The sequence below is a fragment of the Protopterus annectens genome, chromosome 1.part1, assembly GCF_019279795.1.
Source record: "Protopterus annectens isolate FY-2018-M chromosome 1.part1, PAN1.0, whole genome shotgun sequence".
Classification (NCBI taxonomy): Eukaryota; Metazoa; Chordata; order Ceratodontiformes; family Protopteridae; genus Protopterus; species Protopterus annectens.
In genome coordinates, this window is record NC_056726.1 from 411,202,473 (window position 1) to 411,227,431 (window position 24,959).

Genomic DNA, 24,959 nt, shown 5'->3' on the forward strand with positions numbered 1-24,959 from the left:
CAGGCCCATAATTGAGTACAATGCCCCTTTTGGGATGTACCTTACCAGACACCTGCAGCAACTGGAAAGACCCCAAAAGTACCTCACCAAGAGGATCAAAGGGCTCAAACAGATGCCATATGCTGCCCGGTTAAAGAACCTCCAGCTCTACTCAGTGGCATACCGCCTGTTCAGAGGCGATCTGTGCCTGACGTATAAAGCCATGTCCAACCCAGAATTAATGGACATGCTGCACCTCAGAAAATCCAAATCCCATCGAGCTACACGCTCGAGAGACTTGAACCTCAGCACTGAAATAAATAGGACATGCTGGAGGGACAGATTCATAACCCAGAGGCTCCCTTCACTCTGGAATAAAATCCCAGTCCAGGTTAGGCAGAGTCCCTCATTGACTTTCTTCAAGAGGAATCTTGATGAGTGGATGGGAGATCGAAGGTTTACCCCGGGTATCACTTCTGTGTCACTGTTAGACAGAGGCACAGTATACTAACCTCAAAAAAGGGCATAGCAAAATTAATTTAAAATGGGTGGCAAAAGCCAAACACATTCTGGCTAGGCTTATAAATGCCCTAGGGCAGATAGCCTAGTATGAACCTATGAACCTATACCTACTGATAAAGAATGAAGCACTTCAGCTGAGACTTGCACTTGGATCCTTTACCTGAGTCTACAAGATACTTATATACAAAAATACCAGCTACATTATTAAAAGAACTAGAATATTACTATACTTCTATCACCCTTAATCCTTCCCAGCATGAAATCAGTGACTACAAAAGTAATTACATATTACATACGGAATATGTGCTTTCTTCATTTATTGAGAGTTCGTAAAAACACCTCTGAAAAGTAATTCAGTACTATTGCTTGAAAGTGAACCCATCCATTTCAGAATATCATGTTTTCCCACTATTAGCTATGAAACTGAAGAGACTAGATAAAATATTTCCTAGAACAAAACAGTGGCCACACAAATAATTTTACATTAAGATACATTTTTCATAAATAATGAATAAATAAAATTCCACATTGTCTGACTCTTAGAAAGTCACTTAACTTTGTTATACTCCCTTGGATAAAGTGAACTTCTCATTAGGTCTACTTCTTAATTTCGAACTTTCAAAATGAGGACGGAGGACTAAACTTGAGAACTATGCCATATAACAAGTTAACTACTGTGACACTGCACTGCTGTCCTTTATCAGTAATAAAATGACTTGAAAGCCTATTGTGTAAATGCAGCTTTGTTGGTTTAACAACTACTTAATATGCATTGGTGAATAATTGTTACACTTCAGCAGCACTGTACAAGTTTACTTATAAAAAATGTATTCCTATCTGTAGATTTCCCATATCACATAAATTCTTAGTGCAAGACTGACTTTCAACAGAGAATGTAAAATGATGTGCTGTCCTCTACAGCACTGCCCATGATAGTTATGTTGGATAATAAACTATTCCAAATTCCTGTTTATGTAGAGTTTGCTCACTTAAAACTGCTGTTTGAAGTATGCTCTCTGCAGAGCTGTCACTTCTTGATGACCATTGTGGTCACTGACCAGGCAAAATCTAATATCTTTGTATTTTAAATTAGTTCAAGTACCAGACCCAGTCATTTTCTGTAACAACAAGCAAGAGCTACTATAGTGGCAGCTCAGATTACAACACTCTCTGGCAGAATGAAGGATGTCAATAAAAGCAAGCTGCATAAAATATTATATTTTACATTTTTTTTATATTTTGCTAACAATGTTCTAGATAATTTTTTTGAGATTAATATATAAATACTTCATGTGAACATATCTACAAAAATAATATGGACAAGTGGAGGAAAACTGAATGCTAATACACTGCCACTATAACCATTAACTAACTACTCAATCGTTACCTCATTAAACTCTACAGTGGATCATACAATACATATCTGCCAAACTAAACAACATGTGGCTAGAGATTGTGCTAACAGGTTTTGTAGTGTGTAAGGAGAAAGCTCATTTTAGTTGTGAATGTGAAGTAAGAAGTATAAAATATAAAGGGTGTATAAACTCGGATGCTAATGAAGAGCAGGAACAACAAGACAATATTAGTCAGCCTGTAGAAGAGCAAAATTAAGTAGGCTGGAGGGAAGTAAAAGAATATGACTTGAGCAGCGTACCTCACAGGACAAAGCTCGGAGACTAGATAATACTTTATTATCAAACTTATAAAACTGGTTTTAATGGCTGTCAGGTCGGACTAGTGAGCTTCTACCGTCTCTTGGCACACAATATTGTCTATCTGGCACCTACCTCTCTCACTTCTACGTTCGTCCGCAGTGGAAACGTCCTCTGGAATTCAAATTTACAGTAGCCGCGAAAAACAAAGCCGTAAACCATCGGTCGCACAGATGCTAAAGATGAAAACAGGTCGCAAACACCTGTTGCATCTGTGCGACTAGACGGGATGCAAAGGGCGTTCTTAAAGAGGAATGCCCTTTAAAAACATTTTTTTTTAAATTAAATTAAAATGAATTTCTTGGCCAGCCATTTCCAGGGGGTGCAAGTGCACCCCCTTGCACCTGCCTGTGGGCGCCCTTGCGCCCTTCTCTCCTTCTTACATACTGTCAATTTAGCCTGTGACTCCGGTAATTTAGTATCCTCAGTTCTGCTGGACTTATCTAAAGCTTTTGATACCATCTCCCACACCCACCCTCTAAATCGTCTGTCTAATCTCAGTCTCTCCCTCAAAACTCTCTCCTGGTTCTCCAGCTATCTTTCCGACAGGTCCCAGGCTGTCAAATGGGGCCAGGACACCTCCACCTTCTGTCCTATCCCCACTGGAGTACCCCAAGGATCCAAACTTGGCCCAGTTCTATTCAACATTTTTATTAACAACTTTTACAAGGCCATACCCAATACTAAAATTGTTCGATATACTGATGATTCTACTTTGATCTGCTGCACCTCCAACTTAACAGATCTCCAACTACTGACACAAACAACCTTCTCAGCTACCGAAAACTGGATGCTCCAAAATCACCTCTCATTAAATGCTAACAAAACTAAAATCCTTCTATTCTCTCCTTCTAAGTCCTCCCCTATTGATAAAAACTCATTCCAAATAACCAGCCATAACAACTCCATTTTAGAGGTCGTTCCCTCTGCCAAACTTCTTGGTGTAACCATTGAGGAACACCTAAAATTTAATACTCACGTCCATCTAAACATAAAGAAAACCCACATAAAACTTGGCCTACTTTATAGAAACAAACACTTCTTTTCTCCTGCTACCAGTCTAACTCTCACCACTATTTATCTCCTTCCCTCTCTACTGTATGGCGCCTCTCTGCTTATTAATTTATCCTCCTCACTTTCTTCCAAACTAGAAGTATGTTACAATAAAATCTCCAGATTTGCTATCAAAGCCAAATCTTCCCTCTCATCACTGTTCCTCCCTTCACTCATTAAACTGGCTTGAACTCCATAACCAACTTGACTTTCTCCAAATCATGACTGCCTATAGACTACTATTCCAACCTACCAATTGCCCTGCACTATCCAATATCCTACAACCATATACTCCCCATAGAACACTTAGATCTACCCACCAAAACCTAATCAACATCCACAAACCTAAGCGCCCAGCTGGTCAACTTCTGCTTTCCTTCACCTTAGCCAAAAAATGGAATGCTCTTCCCTCCACTCTTAGGACCTGTGATAACCTCGAAAACTTTAAAACTCTTCTTCATTCTCACCTTTACTCAAACAGGAAATGCAACTGTACTCTTCACCCTATACCTCTCAAGGTCTCCTCCACTTTTACTCCTAGCTAACCTCTCATCTAGCTAACCTTACTCGTTTGTATCATGTATAAATAACTATACTGTAAAATCTAGCCTCAAGGCCATTTGCCTGTCTTTTACACCTAAACAAAATTGTAATTGTTTGTTTCTTTATGAATGCTACCTGTTTACTTGTCAGTAATGCAAAGTTTCTTAGTAATTATTCATGTAACTATGTATTGTTGGAGCTTTTCTCCCTGGGCCTCCACTGAAAACGGGCTCCCTGAGCCCAGTGGACTTCACTGGTCATCAAACTGGAATAAATAAATAATAAATAATAATAATGGTTCTGTAGCTACCTAGGCAACCACTCTCAACCTGTCAAATGGCACAACTCCCTATCCTCCCCACTCACAATCAAATGTGGTGTACCTTAATGTTCCATTCTTGGTCCCCTTCTATTCAATATCTTTACAAACCAACTTGACTTAGCAACCACAAAGTCTGACATTATCCAATATGCAGATGACACTACCCTGATCTGCTCTGCACCTAATTTCCAGCTGCTACAATCCCAAGCTCAAGAATCCTTCTCAGAAATAGAAAACTGGCTAAACAATTCACAGCTGATATTGAATCCTAAAAAAAACACAACTAATGCTATTCAACCCAACAAAGACCCTTGACCTCACCTTCTCCATTCTTTCAACTAATAAGACCATCATAACACTTGTTTCTGAGGCTAAACTACTAGGACTTACAATTGACCACCAACTTAAATTCAATAAACACATATCCCTAACCATCTCCAAAGTCCACAAAAAAACTAGGCTGCCTCTATCATAGCAATAAATTCCTAACCCCTGATTCCAGAACTGCCATAGCCAGAACTCATCTCTTATAAAGTCTACTCTATATATATCCCCAGTATTAATAAATCTAAATAAAACTGACCTTAACAAACTCTCACATTTTGTAACAAAATAGGTTTGCGGCCAGTGCTAAATCAACCTCTCACCACTGACAATCTCTGCATAAACTACACTGGTTAGAATTCCCTAGCCTACTTCTCTACCACCAGCTCAATTTAGCCCATCAAATACTGTACCATCCTGACAAAACCCCTGCCCTAACAGGCCTACTAAACTTCCATTGTACCAATAGGGAACTTCGATCCAGTAACAAAGCCCTAGTAGAAGTCATTCCATGTAAAAATAGCACAGGGGAATCTCTATTCCCTTATGATGTTGCAAAAATATGGAATTCCCCCACACCTCAGGCTACAAAACCACTCTACCACATTCAAAAAACTCTTTAAATCACAACTTTATGAAAAACAACTTTGTAACTGTTACGACCCTCCCTGAACCCACCTCTACTATGCTATTATCCATAGTCACCCCCTATTAAACATGTTTCCACAGTCTTATACCCTACCCTATGGAGACTGAACTCAATGTAATTATCTATCATACTTTTTCTTCTATGAAGTTCATTGTATATACTGTACTTAGGCTCTCCTGTATATCTTATAACCAGTTTTCTTCTAAATTAACTTGTTAAACTTTTAAACATTTGGTTCATTTTTTAATTATTGATAAACATTGTTACACTTTAACTAATTTCATCAAATTACTATGTAACCTGTGGAGCTTTTCTCCCCAGGACTCTGCTGAAAAAGGACACCTGATGTCCAGTTGGAAAATCCTGATAAACAAATGTTAATAAATAAAATAATGCTAAGCTCACCATGTGATATAAAATTGATTATCTGAAGTGGTAAGCTAAACTACTGTGGGCAACAGAAAATTTCAGAAATGTTGAGTGGTATTCTTATGGTACTGCTATGCCTGTGTACAAATAAGTAAAGTATAAATGAGTGCTGCTGGTTCTGGAATACCCACTACAACTTAATGCATATGAATCTGTGTAAACTGAATTCAGATAAATGTATGATATGCATTTGCAAAACTGCCTCAAATACCATGTACATACTGTGCATCTTTATAAGTTCACAAATACTTGTGAATATCACAGCAAGACATTCTCTGGTTTGATTCTCGGCTGGGGTGCCTTCTGTGTGGAGTCTGTATGTCCTCCCTGTGGTCGTGTGGGTTTCCTCCCACATCCCAAAGACATGCTGTAGGTGAATTGGGGACTCTAAATTGGCCCTAGGCATGAGTATGTGTGCATGTACCTTCCATGGAAGGTTGGGCATCAGGCTGGCAACTCAACACTGTAAAACTCCGCTGCCAATCATGAGCGGACAGGTGATCCGCTGTGGTGACCCCTACCCAGGAAAAGCCGAAAGAAGAAGATTTTTAGTAGCTGACAGAATGCATTCACATAAGAATTTTCCATGAAAATTTGCATAGAGTATGGCTCAGTGCCACTGGCTAGCAGCTTAGAAAAAAGTAGGCTTTTATTTCTCTTTAAAGGTGTCCTTATATGGACACCCTATAGTGGCTTTTTTAAGTTTGGAACAAGGGAAGATAGGAGAGTTGGAAAAAGAGGAGAGAACAGATAAAGGAAACACAAAATGAAGGCATTAAAAGGTTTGTGCTGGAGGTATTGGGAGAAAATGAGAAATAATTTTACTTGGGATGGACCCAGTGTATAGGACAGAAGGTTAAAGAAGAACAAGAACTAAGGGTATTGGCATTTAAACAAAAGATGATATAAATAGACAATAAATAAACAAAACAGATATGAGCATTATGTTGTGCTGATAATGAAAGGGGACAGAAGTACAGATAGTGCACAGATATAAAGGGGATGGTGATGAAAGCCTTCTACCCAGTACCAACCCAGTCTGGAGTACCTCACATATTTCCCTGCTCTGGTGGTCCTGAGTAGATGGACACCAGTGTTGAGGGTGTTATGGCCTCTGGTGGCTCAGTGGTTAGGGTGTACCAGGATACTCAGTGTTGCACCTGATGAAGGAGACATTCATAGGGGCCCAACCAATTCACCACCACTCTTTCAAATGCAGCCTCCACCAGGCTCTGAATCAGGATGGTGGCTAACTAGGCGGCCATTCCTCAGGGTGCCCACAAGGGTGGAGCCACAACTCCCACTGTGTGAAGCAATGCCCAGATGAATGGGGTAGTACTGATTTGTCCTGCACCTGAGTCGACTGCAGTTGAGGTGCCCAAGGTTCTAATAGCCTGCAGAAAAAAAGAATAAAAAATGGAAAATAAGAGAGAGAGACAGACAGACAGATGGAAAGGGATGAAACGAAATGACTCATAAGTGTTAAAAAACAAATGCCTTTATTTCACAGACAAAAATGAGAGCAGTGATATTTTTTATTCATGAGTCTTAAACTGACAGTACTAAAGTATATGACTGCAATTAATTATATTAGCAGTAAATAATGAAAACTGGTGGGATATGTTCAGCTTTTTTAGCACTTCAAACTTATTAATCTTTGTAGTACAGTACATTTCCTTTACTATGGCTGAATAACTACATGATTTTCTGGAACAAAATCTTCCAGAACAAAATCATCCCTTCTCAAATATCATCAAGCACGTAATCTTGCAAAAAAACAAGTTAGGACAAAAAAAAAAACTACTACACAGCAATACAGCAAACCCACCAAAATAAGCCCCCAGAAATTTTGGACAGCCATCAACTACCTGCTAAAACCAGGACATAAAACACCCACAGCTCCAAACCCAATCGACTCAACTATTAGTACTGTAACCTCACTTCATCGGTTCTATCCTATCCCTCATAAAAAAATGATAGTACTTCCCCTTTATCCATACCTGCACAGAAAAAAGAAAACCTCAATTCCTTCTCAATAAAACCATTTCAAACTAACACCATAAAGAAACTCCTCTACAAATGAATACCCTCATCCCTCATAGCTGATCAATTCCCCCATGAATTTCTCAAAATAGCATCAGATGCTATCTCCTACCCCATATCTATTCTGATTAACCGGTCCATTACTGAACAGTATATCCCAAAACTGTGGAAAGTCTCCTATATCAGCCCTTTGCATAAAGGTGGCATCTCTTTAGAATTCACAAACTACCATCCAATAGCTATTCTTTCCCCATATTGCTAAAATCCTAGAAAAATGCATTCACACCCAACTACTTGACTTTCTGCTAAACAATAGCCTACTATCTATATCCCAACATGGTTGTAAACCAAAGCATAGCACCACTACCACTGCTCTATCTAGTTTTTCACACTCTATTAACAAACTGAGAAATTATGGCCAGCTAGTGTCTATTATCTTTCTTGATATGTCAAAAGCCTTTGACACTGTTTCCCATCAGAAACTGCTCAATGAACTAGCCTCCTTAAACCTCTCTCAAACAGCCCTCTACTGGTATCATAGATTTCTATCTGATTGCCAACAAGCAGTAAAGTGGCAAGAAGAACTTTCCTCCTTTCACCTGTTGCAGTTGGGGTACCTCAAGGATCTATACTCAGTTCTCACCTCTTCATTCTTTTCACCAGCAAACTCCACTCAGTGACCAAACACACAACCATTATCCAATATACAGACGACTCCTCTCTCATATGCTCAGCTCCCTCCCAACCTGACCTCCAACAAACAACCCAGAAAGCCTTCTTTGACATTGAAAAATACCTCTTACACTTCCAACTTGCTCTTAACCCCAACAAAACAAAACTCATGCTCTTCACTGAAAACAAAATACACAATCACCATTCACCCTTCACCATCTGCTCTTCCAACAAAACTATAATAGGACCTGTTGAACATACCAAGCTCCTCTGGGTTATAATTAACAACAATCTTAGATTTGACAAACATCTAGCTATAACTATCAAAAAGGTTCACATCAAGCTAGGCTCACTTTACAGGGTAAAATATTCCTCACTGAAACCACCAGATATTCTATAGCCAAGACTCAGCTACTTTCCACCCTACTGTATGCCTCTCCAATATTCACTAATCTCAGAATAACTGATCTAAACAAACTTGAATCCTGTTATAACAAAATAGCAAGATTTGCCACACACCTCCCTTATAGATCTCATCACTGCACTTCTCTTCACCTACTAAGATGTCTTGACCTATGTAATCTTCTAACCTACAACCAGTTAATATTCACTCACAACGTTTTTCACCATCCAAACAACTGCCCTACACTCAAGGACATAATTCAGTACTACGATAGCAGTAGATCACTAAGATCTGCCAACAAAGTTCTACTTGAGGTTACCGAATTCAAAAATAGTTTTGGGGTCCCCTCTTATCAAACAAAATATCAAAATACTGGAATTCCTTACCCCAAACAATTATCAATACCTCCAGTACCTCCAAGTTTAAACTACTACTAAAGGAACACCTCACCAAAAACTGGCTCTGCTCCTGTACTAAACTTGCATGATTTATCCCATCCCTACCTTTTCCTCCCTCATATACTATCCCTCTCTCTCTGTTAGCACCTACATTGTACAGCAGTAATGCTCAGAAGCATGCTTGTGTCTTTAAAGATAGTCACTCTGTTTTTTCCTCCCTGTTATTCACTATTTCAGGTCCTTAATCTGGAAAAAAATACATGCTCTTCCATTCAATTTCACTTCATAACTTGTATTGCTCTTGTCACGTCACCTATGTCTGTAAGTATATATAATGTATTACTCTTTGTCAAAATTTACTTTGTAATGAGCTTTTCTCCCCGGGCCTCCACTGAAAATGGGTTATTTGGCCCAGCCGAACTTTCCCGGTAAACAAATGTAAATAAACAAATAAATAAATAAACAAAAATATAAAATGGCATAACCCTCAATATATCTGTATTTTCTGGACAATTCTTCTTCTTTCAGTATGAAAGCTCAAACCTATACAGATTGCAAAGTATGGTGAAATAAAGTTTCTGTTTTATTTTATTTTATTGTTATTGGTACTTTTTAAAATGATAAACCAGGCTTTCAGGGATGGAAGACCGTGTGTGTTTGCCTCCACAGCAACCAGGTGCATCCAGGAGCCACTTCATGAGGGTCTGTTGAATCAAGACAAAAAATAATGGATTATTAAGACTGATTATTGATTGTGTAGCGCTCTTCAAAAAAGTACAATTATAATACTTTCAACTGATATTTGCATATGCTTTCTCCACATTTATTTGCTTGATTAAAGAGAGTAAATAACTGTATACTTTCTGTTCTGTGACCCCCCCACACATACCTCTTTTGTCCTCCATATTTCATACATTAGTGACTGAAACGTGTATCTCTGTAAACATAAGCAAAATTATACAGCATGGGACATTTAAAAATAATTATGTTTATTATCTTCCAAGCCAGAAAGTACAGTATCCATCCTGCAAGAACAAAAGTTATATATACCTTTGGGAAACATATATAATCCATCTGAAAGCAAATTGTTACAGGCTGTACTGAACTTCTGCACTGGATACATTCAGATGCACAAAATACCTTCGCTGGAGGAGGATGATTGAGATACTGATGTACTTAATTGTGAAAAGGTTGCTGTTATGACAACTTTGCAGATATTCTATTTCATAAAGGCCAGAGTCTTGCATGAGCTGCTGTGGTGAAAAGCAAACCTTCAGGTATTCTCTGTAAGCTGAACTGAATTCTCCCATTACTGTTCTCTTTGCAATGTGTACATGTTCCTTCATACCATTTATATGATACTGCAATGCTATTTGCATCAGCAGGCACACCTGCAAAAATGCTGCATTGATCAGACTGTCAAGCATTCAGTTGGCATCAATGCAGACTTTAAAAACAATATGTAGTTCGGTATTTCCCTCTTCTACCATGCCGTCGCCCTGAGGTGTGTGGTGCTTCATAATGTGTCATTTAAAGACGGTGGGACAAGTCCCAGAAATCCCCATTTTGTATGCCTTATATAAAGCTGCTGCAATGGACCTTCTTTTTGCAACATAAAACTACTACTGAGTTATTGAACCACATTTCTGACTTAGCATTTCATCTGATAAAATGAGTTATCACAATGGTAATGCAACACATTCAACAGCAGCGGCAACAGGCAACAACGGCATTAAACGGTTATTATTCTTCTGTCATACACTTCCCTTAATGATCTATGCCAGTTAGCTGGAGCCCCTCTAATTCTGGCTTTGACCTCTTCATTCACACTTCCTTTCTCCTCAGCCACCCCTCCCAGATACTTGAAGCTGTTAACCTGTTCCACTACTTTCCCTTCCATCTCAGTTTTCAGCTTCTTATGATTTCTTATATGTGCTTCCAATACAACAGTCTTACTTGGAGTCAGTTTCATCCCATGGGCCTTCAGCTTTGTATTCCATTCTATCATTTGCTGAAATTTTTGTTCGGAGTCTGACTGTAATGCCACATCATATGCATAAAGCTGCTTTGATGATCTGTCCCCACTGATGTGTTTACTAATATAGTCCATCAGCAGTATGAAAGCTCAGATGTGACCCTTGATACACACCCAGTCCCACAAGGAAGCCCTCTGAAAGTCCAAACACTGTTTGCATTTGTCACAGTATCCTTTTACATAGCCTGCACTGATTCTACCAGTGTTCCTGGGACATTGAACCATCCGAATCAGCTGAATTGGGACTTTGCCATATGCTTCCTCCAAGTCCAGGATTTCACAGTTGTGCTCTTTCTCTCTTTTCTCCTGTTTGTCTCACTGCAAACACCAAGTTACTTATGCTGCATGCTGACCTGCATTTGAACTGCTTATCTCCTAAATTAGCTTCTACCATTTATTTATTCATTCATTTAGTTATTTATTTAATTTTCTTTGACATCTTTTTATTGAAGATGTCCAATTGGACAACAAACCCATTTTCAGTGGAGGCCTGGGGAAAAAAGCTGAAATATTACTCTGTGTATTCATTTACCAATCAATGTCTATAGCACTTTCACACAGTGTGACAAGAGTTTGAGACCTCTGTACTGCCCCAAGTTTTGAATATTCCCTTATTTCTTGTACACTGGCACTAGAATTCTTATTCCCCAGTCATCTGATATACAACTTTCTCTCCATACTGCTATCATCATCATCTTCTTTTGGCTGTTCCCGTTAGGGGTCGCCACACCGGATCATCTGTTTCCATTTCTTCCTGTCCTCTGCATCATGCTCCTTCACACCAACCACCTGCATGTCCTCTCTCACCACATCCATAAACCTCATCTTAGGCCTTCCTCTTTTCCTCTTACCTGGCAGCTCCATCCTTAGCATCCTTTTCCCAATATACACAGCATCCCTCCTCAGCACATGTCCAAACCAACGCAATCTCACCTCTCTTGCTTTGTCTCCAAACTGTCCAACCTGAGCTGACCCTCTAATATACTGATTCCTAATCCTGTCCATCCTAGTCACACCCAGTGCAAATCTTAACATCTTCATCTCTGCCACATCCAGCTCTGACTCCTGCCTTTTTGTCACTGCCACCATCTCCAACCCATATAACATAGCTGGTCTCACTACCCTCTTGTAGACCTTCCCTTTCACTCTTACTGGTACCCGTCTGTCACAAATCACTCCTGACACTCTTCTCCACCCATTCCACCCTGCCTGTACTCTCTTCTTCACCTATCTTCCACACTCACCATTACTCTGAACTGTTGATCCCAAGTACTTAAACTCATCCACCTTTACCAACTCTACTCCCTGCATCCTCACAATTCCTCTACCCTCCCTCTCATTTACACACATATATTCTGTTTTAGCCCTGCTGACCTTCATTCATCTCCTCTCTAAAGCATATCTCCACCTCTCTAGGGTCTCCTCAACCCGGTCCCTACTGTCACTACATATCACAATGTTATCTGCAAACATCATAGTCCATGGGGCCTCCTGTCTGATCTCATCTGTCAACCATCACCACTGCAAATAGGAAAGGGCTCAGAGCTGATCCTTGATGTAATCCCACCTCCACCTTAAACGTTTCTGTCACTCCCACCACAGTCCTCACCAATGTCATACTACCCTCGTACATATCCTGTACCACTCTTACATACTTCTCTGCCACTCCCAACTTCCTCATACAATACCACAACTCCTCTCTAGGCACCCTGTCATATGCTTTCTCTAAGTCCACAAAGACACAATGCAACTCCTTCTGACCTTCTCTGTATTTCTCCAACAACACTCTCGGAGCAAATATTGCATCTGTAGTGCTCTTTCCTGGCATGAAACCATACTGCTGATCACTAATCATCACCTCCCTTCTTAACCTAGCTTCCACTACCCTTTCCCATAACTTCAATCTGTGACTGATCAATTTTGTCCCTCTGTAGTTACTGCAGCTCTACACATCACTCTTATTCTTAAAGATAGGTACCAAAACACTTTCTCTCCACTCCTCAGGCATCCTCTGACTTTCCAAAATTTCATTAAACAATCTGGTTAAAGATTCCACTGCCATTTCTCCTAAGCACCTCCATGCTTCCACTGGTATGTCATCTGGGCCAACAGCCTTTCCATTCTTCGTCCTCTTCATAGCTGCCCTTACTTCCTCCTTGCTAATCTGTTTCACTTTCTGATTCACTATCCCCACATTATCCAACCTTCTCTCTCTATCTCATTTTCTTCATTCATCAGCCCTTCAAAGTACTCTTTCCATCTACTCAACACACTCTCCTCACTTGTGAGTACGTTTCCCTCACTGTCCTTTATCACCCTTACCTGCTGCACATCTTTCCCAGCTCTGTCCCTCTGTCTAGCCAATCGGTACAGATCCTTTTCTCCCTCTTTAGTGTCCAATCTCTCATACGACTCTCCATATGCCTTATCCTTAGCCTTCGCCACCTCTCTCTTCACCATGCGCCTCATCTCCTTATACTCATATCTACTTTCTTCATCTCTTTGACAATCCCACTTCTTTGCCAGCCTCATCCTCTGTATACTCTCCTGTACTTCCTCATTCCACCACCAGGTCTCCTTGTCCTCCTTCATCTGTCCAGATGTCACACCAAGCACCATTCTAGCAGTCTTCCTTACTAGCTCTGCTGTAGTTACCCAACTATTCGGTAACTCTTCACTGCCTCCCAGTGCCTGTCTTAACTCTTCCCTGAACTCCACCTCACAATCACCCTTTTTTAACTTCCACCATTTAATCCTTGGCACTGCTTTCATACTCCTCCTCCTCTTCTTGTTCACCAATGTCATTCTACAGACCACCATTCTATGCTGCTTAACTACACTTTCCTGTCACCACTTTACAGTCTCCAATCTCCTTCAGACTGGCCCTCCTACATAGGATATAATCCACCTGTGTGCATCTTCCTACACTCTTGTACGTCACCCTATGCTCCTCCCTCTTCTTAAAATAATATGAGTACCTTAAAAAGCCATTTCTCCCTTGACTCACCCAGCATCTTGATCATATTCTCTATGAATTTATCTGAGTTTGCTACTTTCCATGACTTCATTTTCCTTCCTCTCTCATTGTAAGCTGTGTCTGGGGCAGTACAGCTTCTGTGGAGTTTTTGTCATTCAGAAGCTGATAGATTGCTGCTGGCATCCCTTGTGAATGGTGTCTGATGACCATCTTCTTCATCATCTGCCTTTGCGTTGTAACCCGGAAGAATTCAGAAAGGGTAGGGGATGTGTTAATTTATGCAAAGATTGTATTTGTAGGGAAAAGATGTTGCAGCATCTGGAAGTAAGGCACAAGAGAGAGAGTTTTGCCAGTGAGGAAAACAATACCATCATGGATGCACTTAGAACCTATGGGAAATGTCTTTGTGAAACAAGAGAGACAAAGAAGGCAGATCAAGCAAAGAAACGGAATCGAGCTGTAGCTGGCATAATTGCCACAAAGAGAAGGAATCACATCTTGGCACAGTGCAGGAAAAGCATTAATGACATGGTGGCCCATATCAGGACTAAGGTTAGGCAGAATGCAATTTTCCATACTAGTACCATAGCTGGGCCACCCACTGTCTAAACCTTAATGCCTGTTGAGGAAAGTCTATGATGTGGAAAAGGAGTGTGCAGGATTCATTCAGGGTGACATGGACACCAGCAAATTTAAAGAGTTCCAACATCCACATATGGGTGATAGAAAAGGTCATTTTTATTTTTTTCTGACATAGGCAATTTCAGGGCATGTGTACATTCTATGGTAAGAATGTAAAGATAATTTTAAAACGTTTCCTCACCAGGTACTCCGTCATCCCCAGCTGGTGCACCACCTTGACAGACACCATATGCTAGGTTCGAACATCGTGAATGTACTAATCACATCATTATGAATTTCCTAACAGGAACTGAATAGAAACAGCTGTGATGCATTGTAGCAGACTGATGTTGACAGCAGAGTACGGGCTGTTAACAAGGGTGGCATTATTATCATATTCATAAAACAGCCTCAGGACAGTGGCACACAGTTGCAAAGTGTACTGGCAAAACCTATTACACCAACAAAGCAGGTGAATAACTCTGCAGTCAGTGATATAGACATATGCACTCAGCACAGTTATAAAATTATATTATAACAAGGGGACCATGTAGCTCAAAACCTCTTTCATGTGCACAAAATGAACTCTATTGATGAAGCAACAACCTTTTCCGAGGTACTAGTACTCACTCTCACACCTGCACATGATGGGCAGCAGGTGAACAAATCTGTCACACTTAGCTCCTGAAACATGCAAGGCTTTGTCTGCCCAGCAAAAGATTTGCTGTGACATAGTTCAGACCCAGACTACTGTCACTGAGAATCAGGTTGGGATATTTAGAGTACTACAGGGTATACATGAGGAAACTCACCAGTACATGGGAATGGTGGGGTTCAGGAGCAGTGCTATGATGATCTTCATGTGGAATATGGTTGCACACATGGCATCCATGTCAGCCTCTATTCACACACCACTAAGGACTTACCAGACACATACTGGAGACACCTCTGATCTTGGTTGAGGGTGTACCCAACTGAATGGTGGTTGAGTAGGCAGAACACCATATATGTCCCATAAAAGTGCTGCAGGCCTTCATATGGACTTCCTCAAAAAGAAGGCAGGTAGGCCTTGTCAGACTTCCACATCATGGGTAGAATTTTGGAGTTAGGTTTTGCAGACCTGTTACCTCAGTCTAAAGAGGTTCTCCTGCATCCACTAGAGTGTGTCATTGGGTCAATTCAGAATCTAGTACACTGTTAGCACTTGCTCGGGATCTATGGGACTATCACCAACACAATTTTTAGGGAACATTTTCTATGACACCTTCCAAATATAACACATATTTCCAAGAGATGTAACCCAGACAAGAAAATAATTAGCAGAGTAGCATACATCACATTTATTGGAACTGAGAAACACCATACTTAGTTTCATCTTCTTAGGATACATACCTATATCTATTTCATACCTCTCATCCTCTTAGTACAAAAAATGCAGACAAAACCTAAATAATGGGGTGTCAAAAGCCCAAAATATTGCTGTTATAAACTTATAAATTTGTTGGAATAAAAGGTTTTGTGTTAGCATGCATTTTCTGAAGGATATGAAGTCTGAAACTCAACCGCCTTGTTATTATTTAGTGACTTATATCCTCGACAGCTTACCAAAAAAAACAGAAATTTTATGGGAAACAGACTAAAAATATGAGGCAAACACCTGTACATCCTGCAAAAAATGTGTTGTGTGTGATGTATGTATATATATATATATATATATATATATATATATATATATATATATATATATATATATATATATATATATATATATATATATATATATATATATATATATATATATATATAGATATATATACATATATATATATAAAATCTACAAAAACAGTAAGGAAATCAGCAAAAATGAAATAATTCAAAATAACACACAGAATGTATTTGGTTTAGCAGCTATATACATGTTCAAAAACCCATCAGTTCAATTAGTCAGAATACTACAGTTTGCTTTCCATATAACATCTGCTACTTGATAGTTTTTCCAAAGTCTGCCAGTATAACTAGCGATTGTGTCACTGAACACTGTACAATGATGATGGACAATGCCATGTGACTAATACATTTGCATATGGTGTGTGGAGAAATGTTTGTAGTACCGTGTAAGCCAACCATGCACCATAGATTATAGCGCATGAGTAACACAGTGCATGCACTATTATCTGCGTAACTTTATATTGTCATGCATGTCAAAGCTCACAGTTATGGATTATATGCTGTTACTTCACATTAGTAGACATGTAACATGCACGGCCTGTCAGAAGGGTTGCCATTCTGCTGCCACTGTCAGCTGACCACTGTTACTATCTTCAATGCTGCGGAAACAACAGAGTGAGCTAAACTGCCAAAATTGGTCACTGGCTGTGACAGTTGCACTCCAGACTGATGTAGGATCATGCTATGCAGAATGCAGGAAGTTGTGAACATTCTTAATGTAGTAACAGGCTCATATGGAAGTTGACAGTTCCCTTATTCATGCAGGTAATGGAAATGAGCTTTGAGCATGGCAAGCACTCAGCCAATGACTATCCAGTTCTGGGGCAGAATGATTTTAAAGTGCTCCTCAACAGTTCATTGTGGATTACAGACTGGTGTCATTAGCCAAGGTTCAAGTGGGTAACCCTCATCACCCGTAAAACTAAACTGGTTGTGGAAACATAAGGAGATGGGAGTTAGTCACTACTACCTATGTCACTATATAGATATAGAAATAAGTACTGTTTCCAGCTTTATAATACTCTTGCACTTTCCAACTAGGTGACCATGAGGAAACCTACCATGCAGGAAGAGACTGTATAACCAAGTTGTGAGCCATATCTGAGAATCACGAGCAGTACTAGGATAGTGATCCATTACATGATACCCCCCCCATGCACCAAACACTAGCTGGTCATTGATGGAATGATAGCCTTTTCTTGATGAAATGGTAACCTTTCCTGTTATGATGCTGCTCCCTCCATTGTCCAGCTGAGGCCCTTATAGCAGCATGGATGCAATTTATCATACCAAGCATCTCAGGAAAGTATGCCATTCTGAAGAAAGCACACTTGATGCTGACTCAGCCCTGTGGTGATGCTGGAAAATAGATATGTTCATCCACATGTGCCACATGTATATTGTGGAAGTCCAGCAGTACCCTTGAGGCAGAAGCCTGTAAGATACCCAATGTGTCCTGATTCTGTCTCTGAAAGGTCCTTGTGGCACGTTTAGTGAGGGCTACACATACATTGCCATCCAGAGAAATAGCAAGGCCGCACATTCCCCTAGTTCATTTTTGTTCACAGTACAAGCTCACCAAAACCCTTATTATTTCACTGTCCACTCAAAACATATCCAGTAACGCCTTTTCGGCAAAGTTCAAATGAGTTATTCTTTGCCTGTATCTCCTTTTCCTAGGCTGAAAATTGCCATTGAGCCCACCAGAATTTGAGATGGCAGAGACAAACACTTCAAAGTGGAAAACAGCAAGGGTTGCAGAAAAACATGGCATCTTTGCCAATAGCAAAATAGATGAAAAAGGCTAGGTTTCACTTTTTATAACACAGCTTCTCATGGTGCACATGCACATCAAAAAGCAACCATGAAACACAAAAGGGGAGAAGAAGCCCTCAGTGCATACCTTATACCTTCTTAGCACAAGAAATCTGGACAAAGCCATTAATGTTGGGGAGAAAGCCCCAAAAAATAGGGACAAATGTTGCATATTACTCATAAACTTAACAAGTTGCTAAAATAAAAGGTTTTGTGCTGTCATGCATTTTCTGAAGGGTATGAAGTCTGAAACTCAAATGTTTGTCATTATTTAGTGAACTCAGTGATTTGCCAGAAAACCACAAATTTTATGAGGCATATCCTAAAAGTATGAGGTAAAAATCTGGACATTCTGCATAAATCTGGACAGTTGAGAGGATGCCTCATTTATATAAGTATGTTAAAGGTTTTCTACACATTTTCTCATCTATAGCTCATTAATCCTTCATTTGCATTAGATTGTCCAGGTAAGATTTAAACTGCTATGGATAAGAGCAGCTTATGCCTCTAAATTGCACCTCACCTGGGCTTGTTTGCAGCCATTGTATATGGTCACTGCACATAAGCATAATGACTATGAATACCACCTATAACAGGTGGTGTTAGGGACCTGTATGCTTCATCATACAGCTACTGTCAGTATCAGTATAGACAGTGCAACATGTAATATAGCAGGTATTATAAGCATCTAGGACTAAATATGTTTGATATATGTTCCAAAAGCACAAACCAATGAAACACACTAAAAAAATGAAGAATAAAAGGTCCACAGGAGGTAGCCAGCCAAAAATATATCCTTTATTTAGCGCTTTCATCTAGAATACAAGACTTCATCCGAATACTAAACTATTACCCACACTGCCTTATATATCATATGAAACTAGTTAATAAAAATTACTGACAACTTCTTAAAACTCTAAAGACCCATTTTTGCCACTTGTTCTTATATATAATCAAAGACTATGCACATATTGCTAAAATCTGATGTAACTGATATAAAATGCATTATTTAAGAACAGCAATATTATATGCAATAAAAATGCTGTACCCAAATATATTTATAAGATATTATAAACATATACAGTACAAAAATAGCTGAAGAATAATTCCACAGTTGCACCCAATCATATTTTTATATTTTTATATTTTCTTATAAAATTAAATTAGCCCTTAGTTTTAAAAAAGAACTAATAGACACATTATCATTGAGCCCAGGGAATTGAGTAGCATTAACACGTAGCTGCCACTGTAGCTCTCTTAGCTCTAGATGTTCTTCAGTCACTCCCCCTCTTGGTCCTTGTTCTATATATGGTCAGTAACTACAAACTTGAAAAAATGATCACAATAAGTAGAAATATGGACAGCCAGAGCATTTTTTTGTTCTTTTTTACCTATGTCATAGCAATGTTGATAAATTATATGCTTGATTGCATTCTTAGAGTTAACCTATATAAAACCCTGTGCACACTTGGCACAGGGTTACATATATCATGAACTTAGTATTACAGTTATATCTTCTACTTAACCTAATACTACCATAGTTTGCAATCTTGACTTCACTTGTCTCCATTATATGTTTCCATTATGAACAGTATCCACACCTACTCATTTTTCCTGTACCCCTGTCCCATATATTTATTTCTAACATATTTTCAATACTAAAATCTTTCTTATAAACTATTCTAGGACTCTTCCCTAAAATTTTGACATATTCAGTGTCTATGTTAAATACCAACCAAATTCTTCCTCACTATATAACTGATGTCTTTGAACTGCCTATTATAAGTTAACACCAAACTGTATCCAAAATCTGCAGTATATTGATCCTTGCCATTAGAATCATTGGGGGTATCAGTTCTTGATCCTAAAAGGAGGGTATAATAGCCCCTGCCCTTTTTTGAATAATATCCAACAAATGTTTTGCATAAATAGTCTAGGATACCCCCTTCTAACAAGCATATCTCTAAGTTGGTCACATTGAAAGATGAATTCATCCATTTTAGAGACCATACGGGCTAATCTGACAGACTGCCCATTTACTAGGGATTTCTTCTGATGAATAGGATGCCAGCTGTCATAATGTAACAGGGTATTAGAGTAGGTATGTTTTCTATACAAGGTTGACACAAATTCCTTGTCTACCCTATTCTTCTTTATAGTAATATCTAAGTAGTTAACTTGTTCATCATCTGTATTAATAGTAAATTCCAAAAAATCTGTGGTCCCTTTGATGTATTCTAAAAACTCGTGAATCATTTCCTTAGTCCCCGTCCACAGGATGATGATATCATCCAAATAGCATCCATAAAATGACCAGAACTGCAAAAATCTAGAGTCAACCACATATTCTCTCTCCCAATATGCCAAGATGATATTTGCAAAGATGGAGGCACATGCTGCCCCCATCTCAACACCCTTTTTCTGTTTGAATAATTGGTGCTCAAAGTATATGAACTTATTCTCAAGGACGACTTCCATCAAAGTTCTAATAGTAAGTATTCTACCATGATCTAGGTCTGTATATTGCCATAAGTAATTGTAAAACCATTCCATACCTATGTCATGGGGAATGACTGAAAAATAAGTCTTTAATATCGATGGTGATAAATATTAAGTCATCACTCTATAACTCTGGGGATATTCTAGTTAAAAAATCCCAGGAATCTTTGAGACACCAAGGGTTGTTTTTTAACACACTTTTTGTTTGCTGATCGATCAATTTGGCTAAGAAGAAAGTCTTGGATCCCTTAGCATTCAAATAGGTCTAAGGGGTGGCTCGCTGAGATTTTTATGTATTTTAGGTACCCGGAATATAGTGCAGGTCCTAGCATGCATACCCTTCAAGTAATTGTATTCTGGGGGGGGGGGGTGATCTCTTCATTAATTAATAAATCCACCAATATGATATCTATTTTTCGATAGGCTATATTGATCTTATTAATACTGGTCTCTTCATATGTATTCATTAGCAAACGGCTAAGCATTTTATTACTATAGTCACTGCTATTCATTATGACTAGCCCACCTCCCTTATCTGGCTTCATCACTCTAAGAGCCCTGTTGCTACAGATGGAATACAAAATGTCTTTCTCTTCATCAGGTAAATTAGCCTTATTAATATGGTCCCTAGTATATTGTTTAGTCAAAGACTTCTGTATTTCAAACTCACACATTTTTTTGAAGATATGGACCACAGGATTAATTACAGGATTAAATGTACTAGGTCTTGTACAACCATGTTCTGTTGTTTCTATAGCATGGCCATTTTTAAAAAATAATTTTAAATTCAATTTCCTGGAGAAAAGTTTTAAGTTAAGAAGTACTTCTTATATTTTAGCATTCCTACTAGGCACAAAAAATAACCCTTTGTCGAATAGGTCAGTAACTGCAGAACATAGCTCAACATCACTATAATTATAAATTTTGAAATCACAATGCTTGTTATATAATATAACATAAGGCAATACTTCCTCTTCATACTGGTTTACCACTTTTGATGTGATCCATGGTAGCCTCTCCTCCCCCCTCACCCATTCCCCTCTCCCTCTCCCATGCTGTGAGGGTTGAAACCTGGAGTCTTCCCCTCTCTGATTCCTCAGCCTCTCGGACTTCCTTAGAGGGGGTGGGGACAAAGGGTGGGTACTATCAGTATCATTAATTCTAGTAGCTGAATTATCATCCTCAAATTCAACATCACACATATCACGGGGGTTCATAGATTGTTCCCCCAAAGGAGGAAGAGGGTAGGCTACTCTAGCTTCATATTCTTTTAAATCCCTTGTCAAGTTTCTTAATTTTATTACCTTTAAATTCCCCCATCATTCTATCAACTTTGGAAAACACATCATAATACAAACATTTTTTTTGTTCTAATAATAAGTTTGTTTGTATACTTCTATCAAGTTTGTGTATAACATCCAAATGTTCACAAATTTTTCTTTCATTGTCCTTCATTAACAGTCTTAGCAATTCACAGCCATGTTTGTTAAATAAGTCTATTAAGTTCTTTATGTAGGGCTGAACCCCTTACCAGACCCATGGGGAACTTCCACATTCTGAGGCCTTTAGGAACTCACTCGCAACTCACACATTCCCTCAAATAACTATTGTCAAGTTGTAGTTTCCAATATTTTAACACACAATCTTCTAGCTGCTTTAATTGTGCTTCCACAGTTCCAGAACTTTCAGAAACATTGTCGGCTCCAAGTTTTAAGTTGTTAGCATCTTCTAGCCACTGTTGTAATGTCCAGCTGCCATTATCGCTATCTCCACCCCCTCTCACCTCTGAACTTATAGTAGTATGTAGATCGCAGCTCTCTGACGGGAGAAAACTGCTAGGAGGTAGTCTCTGGGCTGGCGTAATGCTACTTCCTTGTGTATTACCTCCATTATCACTGAGTCTATTCTGCATGTCAATCAAACCAGATGTTGATTAACTAAATGTCTCCAAACCTGTAGTTTTGTGGGTTAACTGCTCAACTAGCAGTGTGAGATTGCCCACAGACTGCTGTAATTCTTGATGTGAAGCAAGCAACATTTGCAAGGATGGCAATCCCAAGTCCTCTGATCCTTCCATAACGAAAAAAGACTAACAATCTTCCAAAAGCACAAACCAATGAAACACACTAAAAAACAGAAGGATAAAAGGTCCACAGGAGGTAGCCAGCCAAAAATATATCCTTTATTTAGCGCTTTCTTCTAGAATACAAGACTTCATCAGAATACTAAACTATTACCCACACTGCATTATATATCATATGAAACTAATTAATAAAAATTACTAACAACTTCTTAAAGCTCTAAAGACCCATTTTTTGCCACTTGTTCTTACATATAATCAAAGATTATGCAAACACTGTTAAAACCTGATGTAACTTAAATAAAATGCATTATTTAGGAACAGCAATATTATATGCAATAAAAATGCTGTACCCAAAAATATTTATAAGATATTATAAAAATATACAGTACAAAAATCGCTGAAGAATAATTCCACAGTTGCACCCAATCATATTTTTATATTTTTATATTTTCTTATAAAACTAAATTTGCCCTCAGTTTAAAAAAAGAACTAATAGACACATTATCATTGAGCCCAGAGGACTGAGTAGCATTAACACGTAGTTGCCACTGTAACTCTCTTAGCTCAAGATGTTCTTCAGTCACTCGCCACTCCACTTATAAGTCTGATATATCCATAAATACGTGCCCTTAGCTGCACTAAATTTATGACATGGTGGTATAATTCCATCATAAATTACCTAGAGCTGTAATATAAGGCAAAGAATGATTATGCCCCATGAGTACTTAAATGAAATCAGGCAGTCTCGAAGGCTATGTAGTGTGCTTAACAGTAAGTAAATATGTGAGTCTCCTGTTCTGTGTTGTACATGGCTTGCTTTTATAATAATACAACTGTCTAAAGTAGTGCCAGCAATCAGATACATGGCTTAGTACAGTAAATTACAATATTGTCAGCTGATGCTTCTGGCTATGTAGCGAAAATGAAAGCTCAACTACAACTTCATATAAAGAACTTTGTCACATTTTAATCACCTTTTATAGCACTTATATACTCATGTGTAGTTTACCACGATCAGGTAAAATGTGTATCATTCATGCTTAAGATTTAACATCAGTTATTCTATTTATTAAACTGTATTACTTTCATACTGTATATTGCTTGACTCGAGAATTTAATAAAAAATTGAGAAAAAAAAAATAATTCTGTCATAATAATGATAACTGGCTGGTAGAGAGGTAATATCAAAAACACCTGACAATATTTGTTGTCACAAGATTGTCTTTTACTTTGACAACTCAGAAATGCTTTATATATTTATTATATCCCAGCACCATTAAGATAAAATCAAATTTCGAATAAAATCATTATGTTATACTATGTCTAGGAAAGGCATCAAAGCAGAAAAGGACAAAAAGGCTGTTAAGATAACTTACTGTTAAGTGTACTCATGACTGTGCAGTTTACTCCTGGTTATACCCATGAAAATACTGTGCATACTGTACTTTACAGAATGAGAATAATGCATGGCTTGAGAATTCTTTGTTACTACGCTTACGTTATCTGATAGTACAACAGCCACAGAATATGACCACTTCCCTCAAATAATACCTAAATATTGTTGAATGAACACCCCTGGTAGATGCAACTATATAGAGAATAAAATGTAACATTAGTGTATTTCAGTTCTACATATTGGGAGTTTTAGCTACAATTATTTCCAATAATAAGTATTAATTAACATTGTGCATTGTGTTATAACTAGACACAATTTGGACTATATCCTCAAATCAATCAGTTATAAAAGTAGGTATTTACAAAAATATTTCAGTACAATCATGCAGTAAACATTTTTGGATTTTTTTTTCATCCTGAATGGAGTATTGGATTGCCACTAGTCAGTGTTGACAGCATATTTAGGGTTAGAGGGAATCCAGTCCATCATTTTCTGGGGAAAGAGTCAGAAAAAAAAGGTTAGTGTTTCCTCAACAGTGTCAAACATTTTAATCTTATGAGCAACATTTTTATTGTAGAAGGGTAAACTACAGATATCTTCAGGATGTTTATTTACTTAATTATTTTGAATGGATTTCACTAGATTGCAGACTTTTCTGTTTTTTCACAACCAGCTTAATTCATAAATCACTATTCAATAGCAATGTATGAAGAGCATAGGTAAAAGGCAACTATCCAAGCAAAAAACAGTATTAAC